The sequence below is a fragment of the Pleurodeles waltl genome, chromosome 3_1 (assembly GCF_031143425.1).
Source record: "Pleurodeles waltl isolate 20211129_DDA chromosome 3_1, aPleWal1.hap1.20221129, whole genome shotgun sequence".
Taxonomy (NCBI): domain Eukaryota; kingdom Metazoa; phylum Chordata; class Amphibia; order Caudata; family Salamandridae; genus Pleurodeles; species Pleurodeles waltl.
In genome coordinates this window covers 1,336,082,719-1,336,097,111 of record NC_090440.1, presented here as the reverse complement: position 1 = coordinate 1,336,097,111, position 14,393 = coordinate 1,336,082,719, and positions in this window count along the sequence as shown.

The window sequence follows — 14,393 nt, the reverse complement described above, 5'->3', positions numbered from 1 at the left end:
AAGATGCTTAGCTGCTGGGATTGCAGGGCCCATATGTGCCACCTGGTGTAGTAGAGAAGGAGGATGCACAAAGCTAAAAGGCCCAGAAGCCTCAGATCCACCCTCCCTGGGTTCCAGGATTGAACCCCAAAAATCTGGATCATGGCCTAAAAGTCACAGACTCTTTGTGGTGGATCAAAAGATTTGAACCGCATCATATCCAGGATCACCCCAATGAATGGAAGCCTCTGTGAAGGAATCAGGTTGGACTTAAGCTCATTTATGCTGAAACCAAAAAATCTTAGAAGTTCCACTGTTGTCCAGAGATGGACTGCAACAAGTCCACCTTCAACAGCAAGTAGCCGAGGCATGGAAGCATGGAAACATGGAAACGCCCAACCTCCAAAGATGGGCAGTAACTACTGCCATCACTTTTGTGAACACTTGCGGGGCAGAGGTGAGGCCTAAAGAGAGCACAGCAAGTTAATAGTGCTCCTGGCCCACTTCAAACCACAGGTAACACCAGTAGGACTGCATACTGGTATATGAAAATATGTGTTCTGAAAGTTCAAGGATTCCATCCATTCTCCAATCCAGTCCAGAACAGAAAGAGTCTGAGCCAATGTGAGGATTTTCAATTTGTCCTTCTGCAGGAAGCCATTCGGAGGTCGAAGGTCCAGGATATGCCAATGCCCCCTGTCTTTTTTTGGCATGAGAAAGTACAGTGAATAACAACATTCTCCTATCTTAGAGCCCGGCATCTGTTCTTTAGCACTGTTGGAGAACAAAACCATACCTCTTGCAGCCTGATAGACAGATGCTTATCCAAAATTCCTTCTTGTGTGGGATCGATGTGGGGTGCAAAACCCATCTGTTAGACGTGATGGATTGGCAATCTGGGGGAAAATAATTAATTCTGCCTCTGACTGGTTGGTACCTCTGAGCACAAACCAAAGCAGCTAGGTGATTTTTGTAGCATGGGAGAAGGAATTGGAGGACTGGTGCCCTTCTGGACTGTGCAGGTTCTGCTGGTGCTCTATCGAGGCTTCAAAAGGGCTAGACTGTCGAATGGGTCAATAGCTCGGAAGGCTGCTGTTGCCTATTGATTAACCCCTGGATTAGCCCCTATGTTTGCAGAATGAGGGGGATATTCTTTTTCAGAAATCAAAAGCCCCAAAGAATGTGCTGTTGCTTTTATCTTTAAACCATTCCAGCACATCTTTGATCTTGCGCAGCTCAGCACCAAAGCTTCACTCTAACCCAACAGATCGACGATGCTTTGCCTCGACGCCCCACACTACCCGATCGTTGACGCATCCTCAAGGCTGTGCAGCTTGGAACCGAAGCAGTGTCTACATCTCCTTGATCGACAGCGACAAATCTCCTCCTCTCCCTGCATCATGGCTGCGATGTCTGTGCTTCTTCCATCCAAGATACTTTCTCAGCAGAGCCTGTGTGGATTCTGTGGATGGCCTGCCCTCCATTGTGGTGGCCCTGAACGTTTGTCTTCCCGGTCTACCGCAACCTAAAGTAACCTTTTAACACTAGTGATTTCTAAGCACTATTTTTGGTTTATTCTTTGAAAATTCATAATTCCCCTTCTGCTTATCGGATTTTTGTTGTTTTGGTCTTGTTTTACTCATAAAAATATAATCTATTTTATAACCCTGCGCAGACTACATTTTGTGGTGTTTCCAATGTGTTACTGTGTGTGTGTTGCACAAATACTTTATACAATGACTCTTTAAAGAAGCCTGACTGCTCTGTGCCAAGCTGCCAGAGGGTGAGCACAGGTTATCTCTAAGTGTGTAAGTACCTTACTCTGACTAGAGTGGTGGTTCCTGTCTGTGATGTGCTAGGAAACGATGCACCCACTGAAACGACAGACATCAAACCATGCCAAGTCTGCTACAAGCAGATGTCAGTCACAGACCTGTGTCTCTGGTGGCTTTGCTGTGGTCACAATGTGTGATCAAAGCACTTTGATGCATTAAACAGTGGTCTGAGACGACGTAGTTGCAGATGTTTCACAGGTCCCATTCACTATTCAAGTTGTGATCCTGATCACAAGGTCGTTCCTGTTACTGTTTCATTTCCAGCTTTAAATCTTTGGAAAAGTCAAAGCCCAATCTCAGAAAAACCAGAGCCGGTCTTGACACCATCCTTGCTCTAAGGGGAAGATATAAGATCATCAAGATCTGTCACTGTTAGAAATGGGGTTTCTGGTTGTCAGTGTATGCACCCTTTAAAGCTGGAATTGAAACAGTAACAGGAACGACCTTGTGATCAGGATCACAACTTGAATAGTGAATGGGACCTGTGAAACATCTGCAACTACGTCGTCTCAGACCACTGTTTAATGCATCAAAGCACATTGATCACACATTGTGACCACAGCAAAGCCACCAGAGACACAGGTCTGTGACTGACATCTGCTTGTAGCAGACTTGGCATGGTTTGATGTCTGTCGTTTCAGTGGGTGCATTGTTTCCTAGCACATCATAGTTTTGAATTTTGAAATCTTTGGAAGATAGACAAAGTTGGGAGCAGAGTTCCAGATCCACATCTGAAGGGGCAGAAGTAAGGAACTGATACCTTCACGCAGAATTGCTGCTTATATGCAGATTCATTCAGTTACTTCTGGATTAGTATAAAATCACTGGGAAGCTGCACAGTGCCTTGGACCAGCGATTGGGAGCACTGTGGAAAATATCTCTAAACCCAGCCTAGCCTGGGGGATATGCTAAAGGTGGAGAACCAAAGGCTAGAAGTATCCGCAAAAACACATTGGTCCTGGGTTCCACTTCTACCACCAGAATGCTGTTTCCATTCTACACTCATTTATCAGTTTCTTAGAAAATAAAAGTACTTGCAGCCCTTCATTTTAAACTGTTCAATATTGTAAATAATGAGCTGTACATCTGCGCATTAGCTTCTTTTGTCCTCTAAATTTTACTATATTTTGTTCTTTTTTAACTGTCTTCTTCGGTTTCAATCAAGATATTTACAGGGCAAATTCTCTCTACGTCTAGTATTTGGTGGTGGCTTGATGGCGATTGCTATGTCCAAGCGGGACTACTGGACGGAGTCAAAAAAGGGAGGGTGAGAGATCTTTGCAGATTGCTAGCCCTCCATGAATGTTAACGCCACAAACGGGGAATGTGGCACTCTACGGTTGAAGAAACCTCTATTTTGAGTGATTACCCTAATTAAGGCCAGATAGCAATGATGAAACAATTAGAACGCTGAGGCCTAGAGTTCCCAGTGACCACTGCTGCCTGGGATTGGAAGTCAGGGCTGTTCCAGTACTTTTGCTCTGAGTTTACTGCTAAGAAGCACACTAACTTGGCTTTAATGGCAGACTTTCAGAATCTGTTTGTAGTAACTGGCATGTTCACACACTGACAAACACAGCACTAAAAACACACATTCTGGGAACAGTCGGGAAAAGAAAACCAAACTTCAAAGGAAAGCAAGAATCTGTTTTAGCCATGTTGTACACCAGTTTGGCAGCTGTTCAGCATGGCTAAAAGTTAGTGGTGTAAGGGAGATTTGAGTGGAGTGTTGTAAAGTAGAGTGTTGTGGAGTTGCGTGAGGTGTTGTGGAGTGGCATAGAGAGTCATGGAGTAGTGGAGAGTAGATACGAGTCTTATGGAGGAGAGTTAAGAGGAGTGTCATGGAGTGGAATAGAGTTCAGAGGCCTAGTGTTGTGTATTGTCGCTGAGGGAGTAGAGTGTCATAGATTGGAAGGGCATAGAGTGGATTACAGTTTTGTAGAGTTGAGTGGTGTAGAGTGGAGTAGAGAGTCAGAGTGAGGTACACTGTCATAGAGTGGAGTAGCATACAGTGTTGAGGAGTTGTGTAGAGCAGAGTGGAGTGGCTTTGAGGGTGTTATGTAGAGTGGATTTGGAGAGTAGAGTTGTGTATCGTGGAGAAGATTGTCGTAGTGTGGAGTATTGTAGGCTGACGTAGTATAGTAGAGAGGAATGGCATTGAGTGCCGTACCGTGGAGTAGAGTGTCATAGAGTGGAGTGGCATAGAATGTCCGAATGGAGTGGCCGAGTGGCATGAGTGAAGGGGCATACAGTGGAATACTAGAGTGGCGTAGAGTGGAGTGGTGGAGTAGAGTGGAGTAGTGTGTCACAGAATAGAGTGCAGTTAAGTGGCATAGAGGCAGTTGTATAGAGCATTGTAGTGTGGAGTAATGTAGTAGAGTGGTATAAAGTGGAGTACAGTACTGTAGAATGTAGTGGCATAGAGTGGAATTAAGTGTAGTGTAGTAGAGTTTAATGAAGTAGGGCCTCATAGAGTGGAGTGTTGTAGAGTGGAGTAGAGGGGCCTCGATTGAAATGGTATAAAGTACATTGGTGCAGAGTAGATTGGCATAGAGTGCAAAGGCTTAGAGGGCATTGGTTTTGAGTAAAGTGTTGTAGAGTGCATTGGCGTAGGGTGCAGTGGTGCACAGTAGATTACAGTGGCGTAGAGTACAATGGCATAGAGTAGAGTAGTGCAGCAGCACAGTGTTCAGTGGCAAATAGGGCAGGTGTGCAGAGTAGAGTGGCATAGAGCAGTGCTGCAGAGTAGAGTATTGTAAAGTGCAGTGGTGAAGAGTACAGAGACATATAGTAAGGTGGCAAGGAGTAAGGTTGTGCAGAGTAAAGTGGGTTAGAGAGCGGTGGCATTGAATACTGTGGTGCAGAGTAGATTAGAGTAGCGAAGAGTTCACTGACAGAGTGCAGTGGCATAGAGTAGGTCGTTGCAGAGTAGTGTATAGTGGCATAGAGTGCAGTGGCATAAAGTGTATTGTGTTGAGTAGAGTGGTGTGGTGTGCATTGGCATAGAGTGCAGTGGTATGGAGTGCACTGGTGTAGAGAGGAGTGGTGTAAAGTGGAATCATGCAGAGTGGAATACAGTGGCGTAGAGCAGTGGTTCCCAATCTGTGGTCCGGGGACCCCTGGGAGTCCGCGAAGCCTTCTCAGAGGGTCCGCGAGAGCCTAGAAAATTAAAAAATATTAACAAATAGTGACAAATTAGGTCCCCAGCTTCCAGTAATGACTCAGGCGGGGGTCCCTGAATTCTAATGATGATTCAGTGGGGGTCCCTGGTTTCCATTAATGTTAAAGTGGGGGTCCACAGAAATCAAAAGGTTGGGAACCACTGGTGTAGAGTACAGTGATAGAATAGATGTACAGTGGTACAGAGTATACCTCCTTAGAGTGCAGTTTTGTAGAGTGCATTGGTATAGTGTAGATTAGAGTGGCTTAAAGTGGCTTGGCGTGGATTGCAGTGGCATAGGGTAGAGCAGTGCAGAGTGGAGTGGTGCACGGGAGAGTGCAGTGGTGTAGAGTTGAGTGATGCAGAGTAGAGTGGCGTAGAGTGCATTGGCATAGAGTGGCATAGGAAAGAGTGGTGCAGAGGAGACTGCTGTGGCATAGAGTGCAGTAGCATAGAGTAGACTGGTGTAGAATTGAGTGGCAGAGAGTGCAGTGTTGCAGAGTAGACTTATAGAGTACAGTGGTGTATAGCAGAGTGGCATAGAGGGCATTGGCATAGAATGTAGTTGAGTAGAGTGGTGCACAGTAGAGTGCTGAAAAGAGCACTGACATAGAGTACAGTGGTGCAGAGTAGAACATAGTGGCGTACAGTGCAGTGCATAGAGTACAATGTGTAGAGTGCAGTGATGAAGTGTTGCACAGTAGAGTATTGTGGCATAGAGTGCAGTGGTGCAGAGTATATTCGTGCAGAGTGCAGTGGTGATGAATGTACTGCTTTTGAGAAAAGTGGTGTAGAGTGCACTGGCATAGGATGTAGTGGTTACAGTGCAGTGGCATAGAGAAGTTTGGTAAGAAGTAGAGTGGCGCAGAGTTGAATGGCACAGTGTAAATTGCAAAGACACAGCGTAGATTGTTTCAGAGTAGATTGAAGTAGCATAGAGTGGAAAAGTGCACTGTAGAATTGAGTGGAGCAGGGTAGAGTTCAGTAGTGTGGAGTGTAGGGGTGCAGAGTAGATTAGAGTGGAGTAGAGTGGATGGCACAGAGTTCACTGGCATAGAGTGGAGTGGTATAGAGTAGAGTGCATTGGCCTAGAGTGCAGTGGCATAGAGTGCAGGGTTGCAGAGTAGAGTGGCATAGAGTGGAGTGGCGAAGGGTGCAGTGGTGCATAGTGGAGAAAGGTGTGATAGAATGCACTGGAGTAGAGTGGTGCAGAGTAGAGAGCCATAGAGTGGAATGGTGCAGAGTAGAGTGCAGTGACGCAGTGTAGAGTGGTGTGGAGTGACGTAGTGTGAGTGGTACAAAGTAGAGTAGCGGTGAACAAAGTGGAGTATGAATGGTGTGGTAGCTTACTGCCATTACAAACAACACATCTTCAATTGAAATGATAATTACATTTGCACAGACATACAGTTTTACTGATAAACGTTTACAATGCTGTACTATAATTTGTGGAAATGTCATCACCTAGTGTGTTGATTTGTTTTGATGGTATGAAAATATTGTTCCCACCACACTTCAGAATTACCCCTAGTAGCCAGCATGATTGTCACATAAGTCCTCTCACTTCGAAGTCAGAGAAAGAAAAGTAAACACCAAGAAAGTGCCTGACATTTGACCTCTGCTTTTGAATCCACATAAGAACAGGATAAGAACAAGATTTGAAGGCCTGTTCATGGGTCGTTAGCAAACCAGAGAATTATATTCCCAAGGAAGCTTTCCCAATGCACCCAAGATGTTGTTAGAAACTTCGACCTATAAACCCCTGTCTGAAAAAATAGTATTCTACACAACACATTAAAAATAGACTCATTAAAAAAGTAATTCAAAAATGTGTTCATACATGGAAAAGGTATAAAACAATAGTTGAAAATACAACTATTAAGTGGATAACTATTCAAGAATCCTCCATGATATGTGAAGAAATTAAATGAAATTGTTTTGATAAGCTGAGAATTCTGGAAGTTCTCGATCTCTCTAAGGATCTAACACTAAAGGGACAGATCATAACTGTAGTCCAGAGTATTTATTATTGATAATATATAATTAAAAAACTTCCGATAAAATAAGTCTGGGGCCGTCAGGGCGTTACACTTTAGAGTACCTTTAAGTATTCACCTTCAAGGAAGAGCCTTCCCTAGAGAACACAAAGACAACTCCGCTGAAGCTAAGCTTGTGAAACGGAAGCATCGCATGTCCTGGCCTACCAGAAGCCACGCCCACAGAGCATGCGGGACAGCTGAGCTAACCAAAAAAACTGAGAACAGCAAAGCCGCAGTGCCAAGCATGAGACGAGAGAATATATCCTAGAAGGGTCACATACTGATAGACAGGACAAATTAATTACGGTGTCAGACAAATTTACGTCTACGACAGGTACGACTTGGCGGCTTCAAAGCAGACAGCGAGGCGGCTCGGCTAAAATGACGACGAAATCAGCCAAAGCTGGGGTGACAAAAGCAAAGCGATCTACTTTGAGGGAACTACTTTGTGATCTGCTCTTTGGCGCGGCCTCCCGCGCGCGCGCTCATTTGTGACGTGGCTTTTTCGGACACTCCACTTCTGAGAGGACAGGCAGAGGTAAGATAACTAACTCATCCGCTGATGTAAGTGGCGGGATTATCCAATGTGACCTTGGCCAAGGACAAGGGCAAAAATAAACAGCAGTGACGCTAGCAAGAAACGGATTACAGGGCCGAAGCACGTAAACGCCCTGTAAATAGAGCAATGCATAGCAATGAGCGGCTGGTCGGAAAGTCAGACAAGGAGAGGAGAGAGGGAGGAACACCGTCACATGACACTCCATGCTTCTCTCACACATTCACCCAGGGCGAGCCTTCTGGAAGGACGCCCTGCTGTGCACAGAAGTGAAGGTACTCCCAACCTATGGAAATAGTGGCAAGACGCTTTTAAAATAGCTAAATTATGTATGTCCTCCAAGCCCTACAGCCAATTACAGAACGGGAAGAGGCTCCACCCCTCTCATACACTCTTAACTTCTTAAGGAACATAAACCATTGCACACACCATCTTAAGGATGAGTCCCATTGTGTCCGAAAGCAACAATCTTACTTCTAGCAGACTCACCCTTGGCTCTCCCAGATAGTTTAGCAAATCCCTCAGTTGAGATACCCGCCTTCAGGGCCATATATGGTGCCATATAGCAACACCTTCCATGGTTCACCACAAAAAGGTCTGCATCTCAAAAGCTTATCCAGTTTCCGGTTTGTTCTCTAATTGACGAAGAGCAATAAGAAATCTGACATCTGGAAGCAAAATTATGCCACGTCCTTCTCTCATGATGACCCCTCTGGCTTTGCCTTTATGTTCTATGCCCCTTCGTTTTAATTCCTCCTCCAATCACACATTAACTCCGTAAATACTATAGCGATCTCATCTGTTGCTAGTAATCCAAAGGGAACTTCTCCGACCACCTCTCCTTAACCCTCCACTGCCTTTACCACAGCTGGTCAAAATACCCACTCCCCACAAGCTTTCCTAGCTGCTCTGGCACACATGGCTCTAAGCAGTGCTTGAAATGGAAAAATACCAGAGTACCTGCTTATTCCTGAGAAGTGCCGGTACTCTCCAAGTTAAAGTATTACGTTTCTCTTGAGAAGTGCAGGTACTGTCCCTCTCAAAATAAAAAAGTGCCAGTACTTCGTAATGGACAGTACCGGACCATTTAAAGTACTGGACCGAAGCGCTACATCAATTGCTGCCACAATACTTCCCCAAATTGCCCGTCATCAGGTGTTACAAGTGGTGGACAGACCTAGAGTTACAAAAGTTGCTAAAATTTCTTACCAAGTGGATTCCTAATAAAGGGCATCAGGGCTGGGGCAGTTATTTACAGGCATGGCATTTTGACCTAAGATTGACTCTGCTCACTTTATGTTTGCAAAGGGCACCCTGAAGAAATTGAGGCCCATATTTGTACTTTTTTAGCGCAGTTGTATTTTGCATGTCTGCGCCGCTTTTGCGTCAAAAAATGACGCATGCGGTGCTAAAAAAAAGTATAAATATGGGCCTGAATGTCCCGTGCATGGCCTACAGGAGTGTTCGCCTGCCGAGTGCCCGATTTCAAGTGCAGCTAGTATCTAGACTTTTTTTTTTTTTTTTTTACATTTAAAAACTTTTATTAGGTATCCCGAGTTTTATTGTGGCCATGGTGTCACACTAATCTAGCATGTGTGCAGGGTCTTGGGCCTTTCCATGACTCTTTGCAGTCCAGGACTTGTTCAGTGACCTAGAGGGGTGCACCAAGCCTATCCTCCTAGTGGACAAAAGCTTACTGTCCTTATCCTGTATATAGCATATAACGCGATGGTGGCATGATATCATGTTCTGATACAGTGTGTTGACAGATCTTTTTTGCTTGTCAGTGTGTATGTGGCCTACTGGCCCTCTCATGTGAAGTTTTACTGTTCTGTAAATGACCAGAACCTTGTGCTGAATATGTGTATGTCAAGTGTGTGTGTTTAGTTTGCACTTGTAACACGTGCAGTAGTATGGCAGAATATGTGTCTGAGTACTGAAGCTAGTGGGATCCATTTTGGATGCATCTCTTTTATCATGGCACAAGATAGGAAATGAGGACATTGTCCCCAGAGAGATCAGGTGTATTACCATCATTCCTGTGGCTGATGATTTCTTGGGAAATTCCATGGAGACTTTGGAGGTCTGCATATTACTTCTTTATGTGATCTGCCATTTGGTGTATGGTATGGGTGAATAGTGAGGCTGCAGGGTCAGTTGCTCAAGGTGAGGACGTTTCTGAGTCAGGTCTGCCCCTTTGTCTTTCTCCAATTATTGATTTAGAGAGACTGTCACATGGCAGCTAGACCCAGAAACGTCACACTTGATTATGATCATGTTGTGGGTGATCCAGTTTGGTAGACAGCCCCAGTGATACATGCAGTGAGAAGCAACACTTTACACAAAGGTTGTGTATGGAGAGAAGCCTAAGGGCACTTGAAAGAGAACCACTCCAAACTGGTTCATAAGTTTAAGACAATGGATCCACATCCCATCTAGGAAATGTGTATGAAATTGGGACCAAAACCACCCCACTTTGTTCCACTTTCAAATCTCTTTGTGACCAAGGAAGAGTGTACTCATCAGAGGACTCAAATGACTGCTTTTTGACCAGAGCTGTAGTTTACCTGACAGCCAGACTCCTAGGGATGAGGGTACAACCACCCGGAATCTGCACTCAGTGAGGGAAGAGTGGAGGGTCTGCTTAGTGCCTACAAGACTGCCTACCTGCTGAGAGAGGGAACCTGCCTTTGCCTGCCGGAAGAGTGCCTAGGGGCAGAATCCAAGCATTTTACAGGTTGAAGACTGCTAGAGAATGAAGCCAGGAGCAACTGATTCTGAAGAAGGTATTTCAGTCTTTTCTCCATGTCATGGGGCAACCACTATGATAGTGGCAGCTGCCACTGAAAGGGGTGGCGGGACGAGGATGGAAAAAAAAAAAAAAACACTGCTATCACCAGCATGACTTTAGAGTCGTGATTGGTGTGAGCACCCTGCTTAGCCGCTTAGAAAGAGAGTGGCATCCTGTGCACTTTCACCTCCCGCCGGTGAAATACAATGGGGTGGAGAAATGCAAAGTGCACTAACTACTCCTCCCTCGAGCCCAGCCTCACCCTATCCTGCCTCCTCAGCTAAAAATAAAATGATAATAACAATCTGTTAATATCGTTTTATTTTTCTGCTCAAAGCAGCGGAGTGACGCTCCTCCGCCTTAGTGGAGGAGCCGCCCCTGCACTACAAATGATGTGAGAACAAGGCCAGCTCAATTGGGGCTACAACTGCAGTGAGCATCAAAGCATTTTAAATGAGGATACAACTTCTATAAGGATCGCACTAGACTAATCAAATATGTTATTAACCTTCAGTGATGCTCTTTCTTGTAGAGACTCTACCTAAAAGCAGATTCCACACCTTATGAATATTCTACAGGCATCATACTGTACAAACCTTTTCAGCAGTACCTCTGCATGCCGGTAGGTGGCGGCTTACAGCTCTGCACAGACTCTGTTATGCGGGGCCTATATAGGCACCACTCCTGTGAAGTGACGTCAGCTGCTTTTGAGGATGTCTGCGCCTCTAGACACAGCGCTCCAAGAGCCACCTGATTGTGACAAGTGTGCAGATTCCTAGATTTGGGATAGTTTTAATGGATTTGGATTCCAAATCACAGAATGGGGAGGATGGAAGGGTCAGTGAGGAATCTGTACTTAGATAAAGTCTCTACCAGAGAGAGCATTACCAAAGGTGAGGAACTTGTTCTTCTGATAGAGACTTCTAACCACTGATTTCTTACTTTTTGAATAGATACCAAAGCAGTACCTATTTGAGGATGGATCTATGAATGGGCTGAAACTAAAAGTCCTGTACTGCCAAACGGGCAAAATACCCTTCTTGCAAATCTGGCTTTCCAGACACAAGTGTTTTGTGAACACATGAAGTGACACCCATGTAGCCACCTGGCAGATGTCCAGGAATGGAACTCCACGTGCCAACAACATAGTAGCAGCTTTAGCGCCAGGGGAGTGAGCTTGCAGCACTTCTGAAGCTGCTTTTTGGCCAATGCATGGCAGATCTTAATGCTGAGCATGATCCAGTGGGAGATGGTTCTATTCTGCGCTGCCTTGCCTCCCCCCTCCAGCAAAACCAACAAAGAGCCGAAGGTGTGCTGCTACTACATCCTTCACTTTCGTGAACAACCGAGGTGCACTGGTGAGACCAAGAAGATCACATCAAATTGAAACTGCTCCTGTTCCACTACGAGCCCCAGGTAGTGCTGATTGGCCAACAGAGCAGGTATAAGGGGTAGGTGTCCTGCAGACCCAGTCCATTATATAATCTCCAGGGTTGAGGGCAGAAAAGACCCGTGTCAGTCTGAGCATTTTAAATTTGTCCTTTTGGAGAAAGCCTGTGAAAGGGAGCAGGTCTAAAATAGGACGAAGGCCTCCATTCTTCTCTGGCACCAGAAAGTAGCATGAATAAAAACCACAACCTTCTTCTGGCCCAAGCACTCTCTCAAAAGCCCCGATGGCAGTGGCTGCCATAAGGCGGACAGATGGTCCTCTGTTAGTTGTTCCAGGGGCAGTGGAAGGTGTGGCAGAGTGGAAAGAAAGGGTAAGGCATACCCCTTCTGGGCTATTTGCAGAGCCCACCTGTCTGATATTATGCCTGCCAATTGGACAAGATTCATTGGGTTCTGCTTCCAACCGAGTGGCTGTACTCCACTAAAAGCAGGTTAAAGGGGTTTGGAGGGCTGGGCTGCAGGATGAAGTAGGCTGAGAGGCGCACTGACCTTGGCCACAGGAGTAGTGGGCACCATAGCATCGGTAGGGCTAGGCACAATGGTGAGGCTGAAGAGGCAGGCAATATAGGCTACCTCTGATGGAACTGTAAGAGGAACAATGGGGTTACTGCGGCTGGTGAGGCAAATAGGCCCAAGTCAGTTGTGCTCCTTGGTTCTCGATCAGTAGGCTTCTTTGTCCAATCCTTCTTTTGTGTCCAGTGAAGATCTGAAGTCCCGGTATCGGTGGGGGGGGGCTAAATATTCAATTTAGGGGGCATTAAGGGGAGCAAAGGGTAGTAGCCAATGGCCTACGTACCCTTGGGGTCACTACACCCCCCCTAGATTACCACTTCCTTTGAGAAGTGGGTGTCACCCTGTCCCAGAATTCCTAATTCCACCACACACAAGATGGTGGAATTTCTAAGGCTGTGTTCCTTTCAGGCTGGTCACCCTAGGGGTTGGTCCAGCCTGCAAATGCAATACGCCTCCTGCATAGCTAATTTTTCCCTCTGCCTAGATGCCAGATGGGCTGTGAGGTGGGGGTGGGGGGGTTGGCATTTCCCCCTGAGGATTGTAGACTTGCATGTCATCCTGTCCGGAGGGGTGAGGAATGTGCTAACACCCCTGCCAGAGCAGACTTTTTTTTCCTGACCTCTGGAGAGGAAAGGCTCTCACCCCTGGGGGTTAGAATCTCGTCTGTTGGTTGAAGGCTGGCTAGAACTAGTCAGTAACCCCACCAGCAGTTGGTAGGTTTTCATGGGGCACCTCTAAGGTGTCCTCTGCACATTTATTAATAAATCCATCACCGGAATCATGGAGGGTTTATTAATATGAGATTTTTGATACGAAACAGTGAAGCCATTATGTAGCCGGGGAACTCATGTGGCCCATTGTCCAGCACATGTATTTAATATGGCTTTCCTGCACATTTAGGCCCATATTTATACTTTTCTATCGCTGCATTTGTGTCATTTTTTGATACAAAAGCGTCGCAAACTTACAAAATTCAATAATCTTTTGTAAGTTTGCGCCGCATTTGTGTCACAAAATGACACAAATGCGGCGCTAGAAAAGTATAAATATGGGCCTTACTATAAGAATTTACGCAGACATAGCAGAGGCATATCTGCTCTTGCAGATATGGCAACACATGTAATATAATTCACCCTGCCTTAGGGCTGCAAGGCCTGCTGTTGGAGTGACTTCCAAATATTACAAGCAGTGTTTTAGGGGACATGGTACACCGGCTGCGTGCCATGTCATGTTTTCACTTTGTCACACAGCCTGCAGTGGCAGTCTGCATGAGGTTGGGGCTACATCCCTTAGAATTGCACATGTTATGCTGCAGCTCTTAGAAACCCTCTTTAGTACCTGGGCCCTCGGTACAAGAGGTACTACTTACTACGGACATACAGAGGTGCTAAAGGGCCTGGCCACTTGGGGATCAAGTGACATGGAGTCTTGTTTTGGAGAAGGAATGCTGGAACTGGGGACCTGGTTAGCAGGAACCCAGTACACTTCCATCAAAGTTGCATCAGAAACCAGGCAAAAAGTGTGTGTGTGAGGGGTAGTGCAACCAGAACCCAGCTTCCTACAGGAAGTAGCCAGAAAGGTAATTTGGTTTGCCTGACTGGTTGAAGCCTGCACAACCAGGCTTTCAAGGGAGGGGTACCAAGACAAAACTGCAGGTAAACCTAGGCAGGGCAGTGGCACCTCACAATCTGGAAATTGACTGGGGAGCCACACTGGAGGGGTGTAGGGGCTCAGTAGACATTTGCCCCGGTTGGAGCACTTCTGTCAAGACATTGGTTTTGACCTCTAAGGTAGGGAGTTGGAAAGCCAGAACTACAGCTGCCCTACAGATGACCACTGCAAACGATGCACTCTCCTCAGTTGCAGAGCCAGGGGGTGAGAGGAGTCCTTACTCAGTGGAAGGTGTTAAGGCCACTGGGGCCTTGGAGATCATCATACCAATTTTCATTGTTGTATGGCTGACCTATTATCACACACATCATAGTAATTGTTCGAATCTGTACCGAATAAGGAATGAAACGTAAGAGTCCTTCCTTGTGGAAGTGGTATGTCGAAAGAGGGAGGTTGCGCT